The sequence below is a fragment of the Natator depressus genome, chromosome 23, assembly GCF_965152275.1.
Source record: "Natator depressus isolate rNatDep1 chromosome 23, rNatDep2.hap1, whole genome shotgun sequence".
NCBI classification, from domain to species: Eukaryota; Metazoa; Chordata; order Testudines; family Cheloniidae; genus Natator; species Natator depressus.
The window spans coordinates 23,242,061-23,260,458 of NC_134256.1; positions in this window are offsets into that span (position 1 = coordinate 23,242,061).

Genomic DNA, 18,398 nt, shown 5'->3' on the forward strand with positions numbered 1-18,398 from the left:
GATGGATAAGTATGGTGTCAGTGGATGGATGGATGGATGGATGGATGGATGGATGGATGGATGAGGGGATGGATGGATGGATAGAGGTATGGGGGATGGATGGATGGATAAGTATGGTGTCAGTGGATGGATGGATGGATGGATGGATGGATGGAGGTATGGGGCAATGGGGGGGATGAATTGATGGATAAGTATGGTGTCAGTGGATGGATGGATGGATGGATGGATGGATAGAGGGATCAGGGGATGGATGGATGGATAGAGGTATGGGGGATGGATGGATGGATAAGTATGGTGTCAGTGGATGGATGGATGGATGGATGGATGGAGGTATGGGGCAATGGGGGGGATGAATTGATGGATAAGTATGGTGTCAGTGGATGGATGGATGGATGGATGGATAGAGGGATCAGGGGATGGATGGATGGATAGAGGTATGGGGGATGGATGGATGGATAAGTATGGTGTCGATGGATGGATGGATGGATGGATGGATGGGGCAATGGGGGGATGAATTGATGGATAAGTATGGTGTCAGTGGATGGATGGATGGATGGATGGATGGATAGAGGGATCAGGGGATGGATGGATGGATAGAGGTATGGGGGATGGATGGATGGATAAGTATGGTGTCGATGGATGGATGGATGGATGGATGGATGGGGCAATGGGGGGATGAATGGATGGATAAGTGTGGTGTCAGTGGATGGATGGATGGAGGTATGGGGGATGGGTGGATAGCAATATGGGGGGATGGATGGAGGTGGAGTTAAGTATGAGGGTACACAGATGAGGGAGGGAGGAAGGGGTATATTTGGATTGATGGATGGATAGAGGTGTGGGGGTGAATGGATGAGTTGGGAATTGTTGGGCTGGGATGGCTGGAGGGATAAATACAGAGTGGTATATTGGGTGGGGAGAGAGGTGGAGATGGTGGGATGGAACGGTAAATAGGGTGTACTTAGGCGGGATGGATGGGTCAGCTTGGTGGCCGTGGATGGAGGGAGCAGTACTTAGCGGTTAAATGGATGATGGATGGATGGATGGGAAGAGATAGATGGATGGATATGGGGTAGATGGATGGATGGATAGATGCAGGAGAGTGGGTGGGAACAGATCTATGAGTGGATGCATAGATAGGAATTTATGGGCTTGGATGGACGGATGGATAGAGAGGTATGCATGGGCACTAGAAAGTCAGATAGATCAACAGACAGATAAGTATGCAGGTGGATGGATGGATGGAGGATTATTTAGGAGTTAGATCCATAAATCATAGACTCATAGAGTATCAGGGTTGGAAGGGATCTCAGGAGGTCATCGAATCCCACCCGCTGCTCAAAGCAGGACCAATCCCAAACTAAATCATCCCAGCCAGGGCTTTGTCACGCCTGACCTTAAAAACCTCTAAGGATGGAGATTCCCCCACCTCCCTAGGTAATCCATTCCAATGCTTCACCACCCTCCTAGTGAAAAAGTTTTTCCTAATATCCAACCTAAATCTCCCCCACTGCAACTGGAGACCATTACTCCTCGTTCTGTCATCTGCCACCACTGAGAACAGCCGAGCTCCATCCTCTTTGGAACCACCTCTCAGGGAGTTGAAGGCGGCTACCAAATCCCCCCTCATTCTTCTCTTCCGCAGACTAAACAATCCCAGTTCCCTCAGCCTCTCCTCATAAGTCCTGTGCTCCAGCCCCCTAATTCTTTTCATTGCCCTTCGCTGGACTCTCTAAATGATGGATGGATGTAGGGTGTTGAAAGTACTGGGGTGGATGGATGGGTAGAGGAGTATTTCTGAGGATAGATAGATAGATGGGGGGTGTCTGGGGATCGGGAGGTGGCTGGCTCAGTGGGTGGGCAGCGGATGGATGGACTGGGGGCCTCAGGGCCAGAGGAGTCTGGGTGCAAGGCATGGGCTGTGGTGGCCGTGGATGGATGGATATTGCGATGCACAGGATGGCACTTGGGGGTCACTGGTTGGATTGTGGGGGGCAGTGGGTTGGTTTGGGGGCCAGGGGCTGGATCTTGGCGGAGGGCTGGATACTGGAGACAGAGGATGGACCCAGGAGGTTGTTTGGGGTCCAAGGCTGGATTTGGGGGGCTGGATTTGGGGGGCCTGATTTGGGGGGGCAGAGGCTGGATCTGGGGGGCCGGATTTGGGGGTATCCGTGGCTGGAGCTGGGGGGCTGGATTGGGGGGGTCCGTAGCTGGATCCAGGGGTCTGGATTGGGGCGGTCCGTGGCTGGAGCCGGGGGGCTGGATTGGGGGCGTCCGTGGCTGGAGCCAGGGGGCCGGATTTGGGGGGGTCCGTGGCTGGATCCAGGGGGCCGGACTGGGGGGGTCCGTGGCTGGAGCCGGGGGGCCGGACTGGGGGGATCCGTGGCTGGAGCCGGGGGGCCGGATTGGGGGGGTCCGTGGCTGGAGCCGGGGGGCCGGACTGGGGGGTTCCGTGGCTGGAGCCAGGGGGCCGGATGGGGGGGGTCCGTGGCTGGAGCCGGGGGGCCGGATTTGGGGGGGTCCGTGGCTGGATCCAGGGGGCCGGACTGGAGGGGTCCGTGGCTGGAGCCGGGGGGCCGGATTGGGGGGGTCCGTGGCTGGAGCCGGGGGGCCGGGTTGGGGGGGTCCGTGGCTGGAGCCGGGGGGGTCTCGTCGCCCCCACCCCCGGCTTTGCCGCATTGCTCCGGCCGGCTGCACTCGCAGCTGCAGGGGCGGGGGCGGGCTCAGGGCGGCCCCTGCGCGGCTCCCATTGGCTGCTGCGCCGTGAGTGACAGCGACGGGGGGGTCCGTGGGGGAGGAGAGGCCGAGCGCTTTGCCCGCCGGGGAAGGGTGCGCTGGACTCTCGGGTTTGCCCCGGCCCGGCCCGGCCCGGCCCGGCCCCGCCGTCTAACGTAGCCCGGGGGCAGGGCCGGGCTGGCAGGGGCTGCGGGTCGGGAGTGAGGGGCACCGGCAGGCTGGGGCAGGGGGCTGTGTTCCCAATGCCTGTCTCCATGGGGCTGCCTAGCAGAGCCCTTGGAGGGATTTGGGGGTGGTGGGCAGTGGGGGTCACCAGCGGTTTCCCAATGGAACCGAACCAACCAGCTGGGAAACCCCAGGGCGAGGGCGCAGCTGGGGAACCCTCCCAGCTTGGAGCACCGGGGGGAAGGGCCCCGGCCGTGCGGGGAGCTTGTCCCAGACCCTCCTGTTGCATCGTCCCCTCCCTAACCTGCCCCAGCTCCATCTGCCCCCCCTCCCCCGTCTGCTGAGGGTCAGAGCCGTCTTCCCCCTCCTGGCCTCGGCGGGTCCCTGGCCAGTTTATCCCAGCGTCTCCTTTAACTCCCCCCCCTCGTATCCCTGGGGGGCGGCCAGCCCCTCTCAGCCCAACCCAGGGACCCCCACCTCGGGAGCTCTGCACCCGGCCCGCTCTGGGCTCGTCTCAGACATGGGGTTCCAGGCATGGCACTCGAACGTCCCGGTTTCCCGTGGCGTGTCGCAGCCGCGTCCCATCGGAGCCACCCGGCTCCTCCACCTCCTCTGTCTCCCCCTGCAAGGGGCAGAAATTCTTGTACTTTGCCCTCGCGCGTGAGAGTCCCCAGGAGAGGGCGCAGAGGAGCTGTGACGAAGTTGGAATGTTCTTAATGTTTTCTCTGAATACTGGGTGGGTGCCTCAGTTTCCCCTAGGCCTTTCTTAAGTATTTAGGTGGTGGGATCGGGGGGTGATTCTCGCAGAGCCCTAGGGGGCCAGTGTGATGGTGTCTGCACGCAGAATGGCCGACACCCCGTCTCCTGGCCACTGATGGCCTGGGCCCCTCCCCTGCAAGGTGCCGACTGAAGGGGTTGGGGAACAAAGAGATCATGTGACTCCTGGCCTGGAAAAGGGACAAAGGCCAGAGGAGAGGTGGGAGAGTTTCAGTTTGGGGCTGGCTGGGGAAATGGAGGGGGGCCCAGATGGGGCTCTGGCCTCCCTGCCCCCCAAGACGGACCTGACTGAGGGGTCCTGTTCTCTGTACCTACAAGCTCTGTTTTAGACCATGTTCCTGTCGTCTAATAAACCTTCTGTTTTACTGGCTGGCTGAGAGTCCCGTCTGACTGCGGAGTTGGGGGGCAGGACCCTCTGGCTTCCCCAGGAGCCCGCCCGGGCGGACGCGCACAGTGTGGATGGGGATGCTGAATCTCCGAGGTCAGCTCCAGCATGGTGGAAGTTGTGTGAGCTTCTTGTACTGGGGAGAAGAGGCTTCCCCAGAGTCCTGCCTGGCTTCGTAGGGAGCAGGCCCAGAGCAGCGCCCGGGGACTCCGTGACAGCTGGTGGCAGCGGTGGGATCTACTGCACCCCCTGGATGGCAGTTCCTGCAGTAAGTGACGGGGGAACAGTAAAACGAAGGGGGATTGATGAGGACCGGGCGTGCTGAAGGCTCAGAGAGGAGCGGTTTCGGGGGGCGGTTAACCCCTGGGAGTGTGTGACCAGCGAGAAGGACTGTGCAGTAATGGGGTCCCCCTGGGGACTGCGATGAGCAGTCTCAGGGGCGGAGGAGCCTGCGGCTTGGCCCTGGGAGAGAGAAGGACTTTGGCAGTAACAGGGTTCCCCGGGGGATTGCAGCGAGCGGTCCCGGGCCGGAGGAGTCTGCAGCTCGACCCTGGCAAAGAGGTGGTGACCTCGAGAAGGACTGGCACACTAGGGGTTCTCCCTGGAAACCGTGGGGAGCTGAGAGCGCACAGGCCTGTGAGTCCACACACCGTCTCCTTAAGAAGGACACTGTAACCCTGTGCAGAAAGAGAGGGTGGAGCATTGGAAAGTTCACCAAAGCGCAGTTCATCGTGCAGCTGGAGGAGGATGGAGGAGGATGACCGCTCTAAGGAACAGATTCCTGACCCAACTGGGGCTATAGCAGGATCTGGGAGCAGCTGGAGTGGGAGCCAGGCACCCTCAAGACTCCTGTCCCCACCAGACAGGGGTCTTCACGATCGGGTTCCCCATCCGGGGATCAGAGACGGACGGGATTGGAGCTGAGTCCGAGAGAGCAAGAGGACCGTGAGTGACAGCGAGAGCCCGAGAAAGAGCTGCAGAAGCAGCAGCAGCATGAACTGGCGGTGGGGGAGCGGAGAGGCCTAGGGGACCTCCCCGGGGTGAGTGGGGATAGACCCCGGGGGGCCAGTTCCGCAGGGAACCTCGAGACTAAATTGCTGCCCCTGGTTAAGGAGGGGGGGGAAGTGGATGCCACCTCACTGCCTTTGAGCAGGCTGGAGATTTGAACCAGGGGGACCCTGCAGAAAAGCCCCGGTGTCTAGCTCCCTTGCTGGGTCCCAAGGCCATAGACTCCGTCAGCCAGATGGGTGGGGAGGTGGACAGGCTCCCACTCCTGACCCCAACCTATATGTCTGTGTGGAGTTCCCTGGGGTCGGGCCCCTTGGACCCCCAGTGGGAGCGGAAGGTGATGGTCAATGGGGAGACATTCCTGGGGTGGCGAGATCCTGGGACAGAGAGAACTGTTGTCAGGCCCTGGGTGGTGCAGCCTCAGATGCTGGGGGGCTGTGTGAGCTGGGTGAGGGTCCCAGGGACAAAGCCCCTCGCCCTGCCTATGGCCCAGATCCCTGTGCAGACCCAGGAGGGGTGGGACTGGCTGGTCGTTGGGGTTCTCCAGGACACCAGCTGCGAGACCCTGTTGGGGGGTGACTGTGTCTCTTTGGGACAGGATCCAGGCCCTGCTCCGGTAACTGCCAAGGGTTTGAATTTGAATCCAGGGAACCAAATCGGCAGAGAGGGAAATGGTCAGTGAAAATGCAGATGACCTGGCTGGCAGTGGGGAGGAGCTGCTAGGCTCAGGCTACCTGCCTGCCTGTGACCAGACTCCTGGGGCTCCCCGCCCCCCTTGCACACCGGAGAGGGGGCTCACGCTGGCTCTGATGCAGTGAGGAAAGCAGCGAGCTCGCTGCCTGCCCCCACTGGGACAGCAAGGGCAGCGCTGAGCAAGGGGGGACCTGAGACCCCAGCTGAGTGGGGGGACACAGGCAGGGCAGGGGATCTGTTGGGAGTGGCAAGGTGCTGGGTAAGGAAAGTCTGGATGAGCCTAGGCAGCCTTGTGAGCTGATGGCTGTGTCTAGTCAGCAGGGTGGGAAGGCGAGGAGAGTGGAAGATGAGTGTCCCTGGACCTTACCTGTTAGCTGGGTGGAGAAGTGTGACAGTGAAGGAAACGTGCCTGTGTCTGTCAGGGGTGTTGACTTGCCTATGGAGGGAGCTACCCCGATCTCCAAGCAGGTGTCTGTGACCAGCCTTGTGTGCTGGGACCAGGGGAATGAGATCCCAAGCTGTGTGTCTGGGAAAGGAGAAAGTGTGTCCGGCTCTTCTTTGTCTGTGGAGCAGACAGAAGGGGCCTTGCAGCCTGTGATGGTTGAGGGTCGTGCAGTTGTCTCAGAGCTGGTCCTGGATTCAGCTAAAGCCCAGGAAGGGAAGGGTCCTAAGTTTGTGTCTGCTCGGGAGAATGGCCCTGTAACTAGGTCGCATCCAGTCAGTGTCTATGTAAAATCCCAGAGCCCAGACAATTCTGGTGCTTGTATTTTGCCTGTTGCTAGTGTGTGGCTGGGAAAGGGTGTCGCAACTCTGTCTGATCAGGGTGAGATCCTAGCCAGGGCACAAGGAGAGCATGAAGGTGTGTGATTGTGTTACCGACTGAGGGTGTGGAAACCTGTAGCAAGAAGGAAAAGATTCCTGAGCTTGTGTGTGGCAAAGGGAAGGAGAATGCTTCTGACCTTTTATCTAGGAAGTCTGTCAGTTTGCCCGAAAGGGGATTGTGTAGGAATCCGCGGGATGGGCCAGAGGTAATTCTGGATGTAAGGGAGACCCAGAAAGAGTCTGTTGTTGCTCAGGAAAGTGTTCCTCTAGAGCAAGCCCTCGGTGAAGAGGGTAAAGGCCGAATTTCTGTGAGGGGTGAATTGTTGCATAGAAAAGCCCTAGGGAAAGGAATCCTCATGGAGTCTTTGCAAGCAGTTTACTGCCACTGAAGGGTGTGAAAGTGATTTAATCCAGAAAGTTTCAGGTCCTAACAGCCTGAAATTTTCTGTTGTGAATGGATCCACTGACTTTCCTGTTGAAAGACCCAGTGTGGATAGCTTTGAGAAGGTCTCAGATGAAGTGAAAGCTGTTAAGAAAGTTAAACAGTCCTATAACCAAGTGGCTGTGTTTGGCCAGCTTGTTGGGGAGAAGACCCAATCCCAGTTTGACCCCCGGGAGTTTTGGGGTGGCCAAAGGGCACGGGCCGCATAAACCTTCCCACGTGCGGTCTGCGAGTGCTATCGACCACACCCGACCTAAGGGAGGGCGTGATACTGGAAGGGCCTGGTGTAACTCCCACCAAGGAATGGGAGAGATGCTGGGGCATCCATGGGAACGTTCATGGCTTCGAACTTCCCCAGGTCACCGGCTAAAGTGACCCCGCTCAGTTCGATCTCAAAGGGGGGAGAGATGTGATGAAGTGGGACTGTTCTTAATGGTTCCTCTGAATAGTGTGGGGGTGCCTCAGTTTTCCACTCTAGGGGGTGGGGTAAGGGTGTATGATCTTTGCAGAGCCCTAGAGGGCAGGTGTCTGCCCGGTCTGGACACAGAGAATGGCCGACACCCTGTTTCCTGGCAGTTGATGGCCTGGCCCTTCCCCCCTGCAAGGTGAGAGCTAAAGGGTTGGAGAACAAAGGGATCCGGTGACCTCCTGGCCCGGGAAAGGGACAAAGCCCAGAGGAGGAGGAGCTGGAGGGGGAGGGAGTTTGGGGCTGGCTGGGGACATGGAGTGAAGACGGGTTGTCTGGCTCACTGCCCCCCAAAATGGACTCAGCTGAGGGGTCCTGTTCTCTGCACCTACAAGCTCTGTGTTAGACCATGTTCCTGTCATCTAATAAACCTTCTGTTTCCCCGGCTGGCTGAGAGTCCCGTCTGACTGCGGAGTTGGGGGCAGGACCCTCTGGCCCCCCCAGGACCCCGCCTGGGCGGACGCGCTGTGGGAAGTGCCCGGAGGGGCAGAGGAGGCTGGAGGCTCCGGGGTCAGACCCAGGAAGGGGGAAGCCGGGTGAGCTGTGTGTCCTGCACACAGGCTGCTCCCCGAGAGGAGACTCCCCCAGAGTCCTGCCAGGCTTCGTGGGGAGCAGGTCAGAGCATCGCCCGGGGACCCGTGACAGGAGCCTTGCTCAGCACCGACAGGCCGGGCTCCAGGGGCTGGAAACCGAAGCGAGACAAATCCAGACTAGAAACAAGGTTCAGTCGTGTCCCAGGAAGAGGGACAAATTTCCCAGCACCGTGATGGATTCTTTAGCTTCTCTTAGCTTGTGGCCAAAAGGGCGATCAGGCCAGAGAAACGGGGCAAGTGCGAGGCGGCGCCGGGCGATTATTTTCCCTCTGGGTTTGGCCCTGGCGTGGCTGGGCTCTTGTGCCCGGTTCTGGTGCCCATGTGAAGGATGGTGACACATCAGAGAGGGGTCAGAGACGAGCCGGGACTGAAGGAGCCGAAAACCTGCCTTAGCGGGAGAGACGCCAGGAGTGTCTGTTATCTGGAGATGGCCAGGGACAGAAAAGCTCTGACAAGATCCAGAGGCTGGACAGTAACGCCGGACAAAGCCGGAGGGGAGACAAGTGACAGATTTTGACCAGTGCAGGGATCTGACCCTGGGACGAGGAACCTGGGTCAGGGGAGGCTCCATCCCATTTAAATCAAGCTGGGAAGTTTTTCGAAAAGCTCTGCTCTAGGGGAAGCAGGGATGAATTTCGCGCAGGTCCGGGGCCTGCGTTCTGGGGAGTCAGACGCGGGGGTCGCAGGAGCAGGGTGTCTGCGGTGGGTGCCGAAGGGATCCCAGTGCTGGGGGAGACGGGGTGAAATGTAAGAAGCAGGAGGTTGGTCTGGACTCGGTCGTCTAATGGCTTCTCCTGCTCTTCGCTCCCAGGAACCGGTGGCCTGGGACGAAGTGAAACCTGTTGTCAGTTCCCAGGAGAAAAAAAATCTCCTTTTGTGCTTGTGTGTGTGTGTGTCCATGCGCTTCCCACAGCGAGTCCCCCCGGGCGGGGTCCTGGGGGGGTGTGAGGATGGGACGCAGCAGGGAGGGGGGAGTGTTGACCTGGGAATGTGCCCTGGGGACGGGAGACCTGAGAGCCGGTCACCTGAGCCAGGAGGGGGAGGGGGAGGTGACACCTCTGCCCAGGAATGTGGACAGAGGCTGCAGCAGGGAACCTGCTGTGGGGGTTTAGTGTCAGTTTGGGGCTGGGTGGAGGAACACAGGCAACCCCAGGGCTGGGGTCTAAGCTCCCTGCTCCCCCAGAAGGACTTCACTGAGGGGTCCTGGGTGTACCCACAAGCTCTGTTTTGGACTGTGTTCCTGTTGTCCAATAAACCTTCTGTTTTACTGGCTGGCTGAGAGTCTCAGTGAATCCCAGGAAGAGGGGTGCAGGGCCTGGACTCCCCCACACTCCGTGACAACTGGTGGCAGCGGTGGGATCTACTGCACCCCGTGAACGGCGCTTCCTGCAGTAAGTGACTGGGGAGCAGTAAAACGAAGGGGGATTGACGGGGACCCGGTGTGACGATGTGACGCAGCAGGGAGGGGGGAGTGTTGACCTGGGAATGTGCCCTGGGGACGGGAGACCTGAGAGCCTGTCACCTGAGCCAGGAGGGGGAGGGGGAGGTGACACCTCTGCCCAGGAATGTGGAGGGAGGCTGCAGCAGGGAACCTGCTCGGGGGGTTTAGTTTCAGTTTGGGGCTGGGTGGAGGAACACAGGGAACCCCAGGGCTGGGGTCTAAGCTCCCTGCTCCCCCAGAAGGACTTCACTGAGGGGTCCTGGGTGTCCCCACAAGCTCTGTTTTGGACTGTGTTCCTGTTGTCCAATAAACCTTCGGTTTTACTGGCTGGCTGAGAGTCTCAGTGAATCCCAGGAAGAGGGGTGCAGGGCCTGGACTCCCCCACACTCCGTGACAACTGGTGGCAGCGGTGGGATCTACTGCACCCCGTGAACGGCGCTTCCTGCAGTAAGTGACTGGGGAACAGTAAAACGAAGGGGGATTGACGGGGACCAGGCGTGCTGAAGATTCAGAGAGAGACGGTTCCAGGGGGCGGTTAACCCCTGGGAGTGTGTGACCAGAGAGAAGGACTTTTGCAGTAACAGGGTCCCCCGGGGGATTGCAGCGAGCGGTCCCAGGGGCGGAGGAGTCTGCAGCTCGACCCTGGCAAAGAGGTGGTGACCTCAAGAAGGACTGGCACACTAGGGGCTTTTCCTGGAAACCGTGGACAGCTGCCCGGCCTGCGAGTGGCCAGCCGGGAGATGTACGCTAAACGCCTTAAGAGCGACCTGGTGGAGCTGTGCAGGCAGAGGGGGCTGCGCGTCGGGAGGTCCACCAAGGAACAGCTGATTGCCCAGCTGGAGGAGAGGGATCGCTTGGATGACCCGATCCCTGTCCCTGAGGGAAGCCGCCCGGCGGACGCAGCGTGGGCCCTGGGGCCTGACCAGGCTGGGAGGGTCAGACTGCTGCCCAGGACACCCCGAGACCCTTCCTACCTATGCCTGGGGGAGGGGTTGTGGGAAGCCCAACGAATACCGAGGGCCCCCTGACCCCAGCAGCCAGCAGGGGATCCTCCCAGCGGAGCTCCCCATCCCTGGAGCGGATGCGGCTGGAATGGGAGAGGGAGAGGAAAATGAGGGAGCTGGAGGATCATGAAAAACAACGTCAACATGAGGAGAAACAACGTCAACATGAGCAGGAGGAGAAGGAGAGGGAGCGTCAGGAGAAGGAGAGGGAGCGTCAGCATGAGCAGGAGGAGAAGGAGAGGGAGCGTCAGGAGAAGGAGAGGGAACGTCAACATGAGCAGCAGGAGAAGGAGAAACAAAGGCAGCATGAACTGGAGCTGGCCAGGCTGAGGAGCAGTGGGGCCCCGGCTGCGGTGAGTGAGGGGGGACCCAAGACTGCAAGGAGCTTTGATAAGTGCTTCCTGGCCCAGCGGAAGGAGGGGGAGGACATAGATAGCTTCCTGACGGCCTTTGAGAATGCCTGCGAGCTGCACAGGGTTGACCCTGCAGACAGGCTCCAGTTCCTCACCCCCTTACTGGACCCCAAAGCCGTGGAGGTCTACAGCCGGATGACAGGGGCAGAGGCAGGGGACTATGAACTGTTCAAACAGGCCCTGCTCCGTGAGTTTGGGCTGACCCCCGAGATGTACCGGAGAAGGTTCCGGAGTCAGCGTAAAACGCCTGAGGTCACCTACCTACAACTGGTCAACAGGATGCAGGGATATGCCCGCAAGTGGACAGCGGGGGCCCAAACTAAAGAGGACCTGCTTGACCTGTTTGTACTGGAGCACCTGTATGAACAGTGCCCTTCCGACCTGAGGCTGTGGCTGGTGGACAAAAAGCTCGCGAACCCCCAGCATGCAGGGCAGCTGGCCGACGAGTTTGTGAACAGTCGGTCAGGGGGTAGCCGGGAGGAGTCCCAAAAGAACAGGCCCCCCCCGATGCAGAGAGAGAGTCACCATGGGGCCTCCCAGCGGGGAAATAGGGAGAACCCCCTCCAAAGGGGAACGCCTGGTGTCGGGCCCCTCCGACCCGTTCGGGGGGACCAACGTGACCTGAGCTGCTATCACTGTGGCCAGAGAGGCCACGTACGGGCCCAGTGCCCCGGGCTCAGGGACAAACTGAGCAGACCCAACCTACCCAGGGTTAACTGGGTAGGGACTCAGCTGGACGAGGGGCAGGCGACCCAGGAAAGGGGGGCTACCAGTTTGCCACCTGCTCAGGAGGGAAGAGTACCCCCAGCCAGCCCCGCCAGAGGGCTGGAGGCTCTGGACTCAGGGTGCTCGGTTTACAGGGTGGGTGCGGGGCTGTCCCTCCGGAGAGAGTGCCTTGTTCCCCTGGAGGTGGATGGGAGGAAGGTCAATGGATACTGGGATACGGGCGCGGAGGTGACGCTGGCCCGGCCCGAGGTGGTGGCCCCAGATCGGGTGGTGCCCAACACCTACCTGACCCTGACGGGGGTGGGCGGGACCCCATTTAAGGTGCCCGTGGCAAGGGTACACCTGAAATGGGGGACCAAGGAGGGCCCCAAGGATGTGGGGGTACACCACCATTTGCCCACTGAAGTTTTGATGGGGGGAGACCTAGAGGACTGGCCAAGCGACCCCCAGACCGCCCTGGTTGTGACCCGTGGCCAGAGCCGGCGAGGGGCACTGCGACCTGACCCTGGGGAGGGTACCACACTGGAGGCGCGAGACCCTACTCGGGTGGGGAGGGAGCGCCGAGGGGCACGGCTCAGAGAGGCTGCGGCCTCAGACCTGGCCACGGAGGGGGAACCGGGCCCCATCCCTTCCCCAGCCGCTGAGTTCCAGGCCGAGTTGAGGAAAGATCCCTCCTTGCAGAAGCTCAGGGACCTGGCCGACCTCAGTGAGGGACGGACCATGAGGAGAGGCTGCCAGGAGAGGTTCCTGTGGGAGAAGGGGTTCCTGTACCGAGAATGGGCTCCCCCAGGGGAAGGGGAGTCCTGTGGGATCAGGAGGCAGCTGGGGGTCCCCCAGAAGTACCGCCGCAAGCTCCTGTCCCTGGCCCATGACATCCCCCTCGCAGGGCACCAGGGAATCCGGCGCACCCGGCAGAGGTTGCTACAGAACTTTTACTGGCCCGGGGTCTTTACCACCGTCCGGCAGTATTGCCGATCCTGTGACCCCTGTCAGAGGGTGGGGAAGGCCCGGGACAAGGGGAAAGCGGCGTTGAGACCTTTGCCCATCATAGAGGAGCCTTTCCAGAAGGTGGCCATGGACATCGTGGGGCCTCTCAGCAAGACGACCCGGTCGGGGAAGAAATACATTCTGGGGGTGGTAGATTTCGCCACCCGCTACCCCGAGGCAGTGCCCTTAGCTTCCATTGAAGCAGACACCGTGGCAGATGCGCTCCTGACCATTTTCAGCCGAGTGGGGTTCCCCAGGGAAGTCTTGACAGACCAAGGCTCCAACTTCATGTCGGCCCTGCTCCGGTGCTTGTGGGAGAAATGTGGGGTCCGGCATGACTGGGCCTCAGCGTATCACCCCCAGTCCAATGGGCTGGTGGAGAGGTTTAACGGGACGCTAAAGATGATGCTGAAAACCTTTATGAACCAGCACCCGCAGGATTGGGACAAGTACTTACCTCACCTGCTGTTGGCGTACAGGAAGGTGCCCCAGGAGTCTACCGGATTTTCGCCTTTCGAACTGTTATATGGAAGGAGGGTGAGGGGCCCCTGGACCTGATGAGAGACGAGTGGGAGGGGAAGGCCACTCCCGATGGAGAGTCAGTGGTGGAGTATGTCCTGACCTTCCGAGAGAGACTGGCTGAACTCATGGGCCTGGCCAGGGAGAATCTGGCCAGAGCCCAGAGGAAGCAGAAGGTCTGGTATGACCGCACGGCGCGGGCCCGTGCCTACGCCACCGGGGATCAGGTGATGGTTCTCATCCCCGTGAGAAAGAACAAACTACAGGCCGCCTGGGAGGGCCCGTTCAAGGTCGTCAAGCAGCTCAATGAGGTAAACTATGTGGTGGAGCTGTCGAACCGGGCCCACCACCGCCGGGTGTACCATGTGAATATGATGAAGCCATATTATGCCAGGGGGAATGTGGTGTTAGCTGTGTGTGGTCAGTGGGAGGAGCAGGGAGATGACCCTTTAGTAGATCTATTCCCTGGGACCAGAGCTGGTTCCCCCCTGGAAACAATCCCCCTCTCGGATCAGCTCACCCCTGCCCAGCAAGCTGAGGTCAGGGGGGTGCTGCATCCGTACCGACAGCTGTTTTCCAACCAGCCTGGACGCACTAATCTGACTGTCCACCGGGTGCAGACAGGGTCGCACCCGCCGATAAGATGCTCCCCCTTCCGAGTCACAGGGAAAACTGCTCAGGACCTGGAAAGAGAGGTCCGGGACATGCTGGCTTTGGGGGTGATCCAGCCATCGGCCAGCCCTTGGGCCTCGCCGGTGGTGCTGATCCCCAAAAAGGATGGGTCAGTCCGGTTCTGTGTGGACTATCGGAAGCTCAATGCCATCACTGTATCGGATGCCTACCCCATGCCCAGGCCGGACGAGCTCCTAGACAAGCTGGGAGGAGCTCGGTACCTTACCACCATGGACCTTACAAAGGGCTACTGGCAAGTGCCGCTGGATGCAGATGCCCGGCTGAAATCGGCCTTTATCACCCCTCTGGGGCTCTATGAGTTTCTGACCCTGCCTTTCGGCCTCAAGGGAGCGCCGGCCACCTTCCAGCGCCTGGTGGACCAGCTCCTGAGGGGGATGGAGAGTTTTGCCGTGGCGTATATTGACGACATCTGTGTCTTTAGCCAGACCTGGGAGGACCACGTGTCCCAGGTTAGACAAGTGCTGGACCGACTCCAGGGGGCTGGGCTGACTGTCAAAGCGGAGAAGTGCAAGGTGGGGATGGCTGAAGTATCTTACCTGGGCCATCGGGTGGGGAGCGGCCGCCTAAAGCCGGAACCGGCCAAGGTGGAGGTGATCAGAGACTGGCCCGCTCCCCACACCAAAAAGCAGGTCCAAGCCTTTATTGGGATGGCAGGATACTACCGAAGATTTGTGCCCCACTTTAGCGCCATAGCCACCCCCATCACTGAGCTATGCAAGAAGGGGAAGCCAGACAAGGTGGTCTGGACCGAGCAGTGCCAGGAGGCTTTCCGGGCGCTGAAGGAGGCTCTGGTCAGTGGCCCAGTTCTAGCAAACCCAGACTTTGACAAGCCCTTTGTGGTGTTCACCGACGCCTCCGACACGGGACTGGGGGCGGTGTTAATGCAGGAGGATGAAAAGGGGGAGAGACACCCCATCGTGTACCTGAGCAAGAAGTTGCTACCCCGGGAGCAACACTACGCGGCCATCGAGAAGGAGTGCCTGGCCATGGTGTGGGCCCTCAAGAAACTAGAGCCCTATCTCTTCGGGCGACACTTCACCGTGTACACTGACCACTCTCCCCTGACCTGGCTGCACCAGATGAAAGGAGCCAACGCCAAGCTCCTGAGGTGGAGCCTGCTCCTGCAGGATTACGACATGGACGTGGTCCACGTGAAGGGAAGTGCCAACCTGATAGCGGATGCGCTGTCCCGGAGAGGGGGCCCCGAACTTCCCCAGGTCACTGGTCACAGTGACCCCGCTCAGTTCAGTCTCGAAGGGGGGAGAGATGTGACGATGTGACGCAGCAGGGAGGGGGGAGTGTTGACCTGGGAATGTGCCCTGGGGACGGGAGACCTGAGAGCCTGTCACCTGAGCCAGGAGGGGGAGGGGGAGGTAACACCTCTGCCCAGGAATGTGGAGGGAGGCTGCAGCAGGGAACCTGCTCGGTGGGTTTGGTTTCGGTTTGGGGCTGGGTGGAGGAACACAGGGAACCCCAGGGCTGGGGTCTAAGCTCCCTGCTCCCCCAGAAGGACTTGACTGAGGGGTCCTGGGTGTACCCACAAGCTCTGTTTTGGACTGTGTTCCTGTTGTCCAATAAACCTTCGGTTTTACTGGCTGGCTGAGAGTCTCAGTGAATCCCAGGAAGAGGGGTGCAGGGCCTGGACTCCCCCACACTCCGTGACACCCGGCGTGCTGAAGGTTCAGAGAGAGATGGTTTCAGGGGGCGGTTAACCCCTGGGAGTGTGTGACCAGAGAGAAGGACTTTTGCAGTAACAGGGTCCCCCGGGGGATTGCAGCGAGCGGTCCCAGGGGCGGAGGAGTCTGCAGCTCGACCCTGGCAAAGAGGTGGTGACCTCAAGAAGGACTGGCACCCTCGGGGTTCTTCTTGGAAACCGTAGAAAGCTGCCCGGCCTGCGAGTGGCCAGCAGGGAGATGTACGCTAAAGGCCTTAAGAGCGACCTGGTGGAGCTGTGCAGGCAGAGGGGGCTGCGCATCGGGAGGTCCACCAAGGAACAGCTGATTGCCCAGTTGGAGGAGAGGGATCGCTTGGATGACCCGATCCCTGTCCCGGAGGGAAGCCGCCCGGGGGACGCAGCGTGGGCCCTGGGGCCTGACCGGGCTGGGAGGGGTCAGACTGCTGCCCAGGACATCCTGAGACCCTTCCTACCTAGGCCTGGGGGAGGGATTGGGGGAAGCCCAGCGAATACCGAGGGCCCCCTGACCCCGGCAGCCAGCAGGGGATCCTCCCAGCGGAGCTCCCCGTCCCTGGAGCGGATGCGGCTGGAATGGGAGAGGGAGATGAAAATGAGGGAGCTGGAGGATCATGAAAAACAACGTCAACATGAGCAGGAGGAGAAGGAGAGGGAGCGTCAGGAGAAGGAGAAACAAAGACAGCATGAACTGGAGCTGGCCAGGCTGAGGAGCAGTGGGGCCCCGGCTGCGGTGAGTGAGGGGGGACCCAAGACTGCAAGGAGCTTTGATAAGTGCTTCCTGGCCCAGCGGAAGGAGGGGGAGGACATAGATAGCTTCCTGACGGCCTTTGAGAATGCCTGCGAGCTGCACAGGGTTGACCCTGCAGACAGGCTCCAGTTCCTCACCCCCTTACTGGACCCCAAAGCCGTGGAGGTCTACAGCCGGATGACAGGGGCAGAGGCAGGGGACTATGAACTGTTCAAACAGGCCCTGCTCCGTGAGTTTGGGCTGACCCCCGAGATGTACCGGAGAAGGTTCCGGAGTCAGCGTAAAACGCCTGAGGTCACCTACCTACAACTGGTCAACCGGATGCAGGGATGTGCCCGCAAGTGGACAGCGGGGGCCCAAGCTAGAGAGGACCTGCTTGACCTGTTCGTACTGGAGCACCTGTATGAACAGTGCCCTTCCGACCTGAGGCTGTGGCTGGTGGACAAAAAGCTCGCGAACCCCCAGCATGCAGGGCAGCTGGCCGACGAGTTTGTGAACAGTCGGTCAGGGGTAGCCGGGAGGAGTCCCAAAAGAACAGGCCCCCCCGATGCAGAGAGAGAGTCACCATGGGGCCTCCCAGCGGGGAAATAGGGAGAACCCCCTCCAAAGGGGAACGCCTGGTGTCGGGCCCCTCCGACCCGTTCGAGGGGACCAACGTGACCTGAGCTGCTATCACTGTGGCCAGAGAGGCCACGTACGGGCCCAGTGCCCCGGGCTCAGGGACAGACTGAGCAGACCCAACCTACCCAGGTTAACTGGGTAGGGACCCAGCTGGACGAGGGCAGGCGACCCAGGCAAGGGGGGCTACCAATTTACCACCTGCGCAGGAGAAGAGTACCCCCAGCCAGCCCCGCCAGAGGGCTGGGTGCTCTGGACTCAGGGTGCTCAGTTTACAGGGTGGGCGCGGGGCTGTCCCTCCGGAGAGAGTGCCTTGTTCCCCTGGAGGTGGATGGGAGGAAGGTCAATGGATACTGGGATACGGGCGCGGAGGTGACGCTGGCCCGGCCCGAGGTGGTGGCCCCAGATCGGGTGGTGCCCAACACCTACCTGACCCTGATGGGGTGGGCGGGACCCCATTCAAGGTGCCCGTGGCAAGGGTACACCTGAAATGGGGGGCCAAGGAGGGCCCCAAGGATGTGGGCGTGCACCACCATTTGCCCACTGAAGTTTTGATTGGGGGGGAACTAGAGGACTGGCCAAGCAAGCCTCAGACCGCCCTGGTTGTGACCCGTAGCCAGAGCCGGCAAGGGGCACTGCGCCCTGATCTTGGGGAGGGTACCACACCGGAGGCGCGAGACCCTACTCTGGTGGGGAGGGAGCGCCGAGGGGCACGGCTCAGAGAGGCTGCGGCCTCAGACCTGGCCACGGAGGGGGAACCGGGCCCCATCCCTTCCCCAGCCGCTGAGTTCCAGGCCGAGTTGAGGAAAGATCCCTCCTTGCAGAAGCTCAGGGACCTGGCCGACCTCAGTGAGGGACGGACCATGAGGAGAGGCTGCCAGGAGAGGTTCCTGTGGGAGAAGGGGTTCCTGTACCGAGAATGGGCTCCCCCAGGGGAAGGGGAGTCCTGTGGGATCAGGAGGCAGCTGGTGGTCCCCCAGAAGTACCGCCGCAAGCTCCTGTACCTGGCCCATGACATCCCCCTCGCAGGGCACCAGGGAATCCGGCGCACCCGGCAGAGGTTGCTACAGAACTTTTACTGGCCCGGGGTCTTTACCACCGTCCGGCAGTATTGCCGATCCTGTGACCCCTGTCAGAGGGTGGGAAGGCCCGGGACAAGGGGAAAGCGGCGTTGAGACCTTTGCCCATCATAGAGGAGCCTTTCCAGAAGGTGGCCATGGACATCGTGGGGCCTCTCAGCAAGACGACCCGGTCGGGGAAGAAATACATTCTGGGGGTGGTAGATTTCGCCACCCGCTACCCCGAGGCAGTGCCCTTAGCTTCCATTGAAGCAGACACCGTGGCAGATGCGCTCCTGACCATTTTCAGCCGAGTGGGGTTCCCCAGGGAAGTCTTGACAGACCAAGGCTCCAACTTCATGTCGGCCCTGCTCCGGTGCTTGTGGGAGAAATGTGGGGTCCGGCATGACT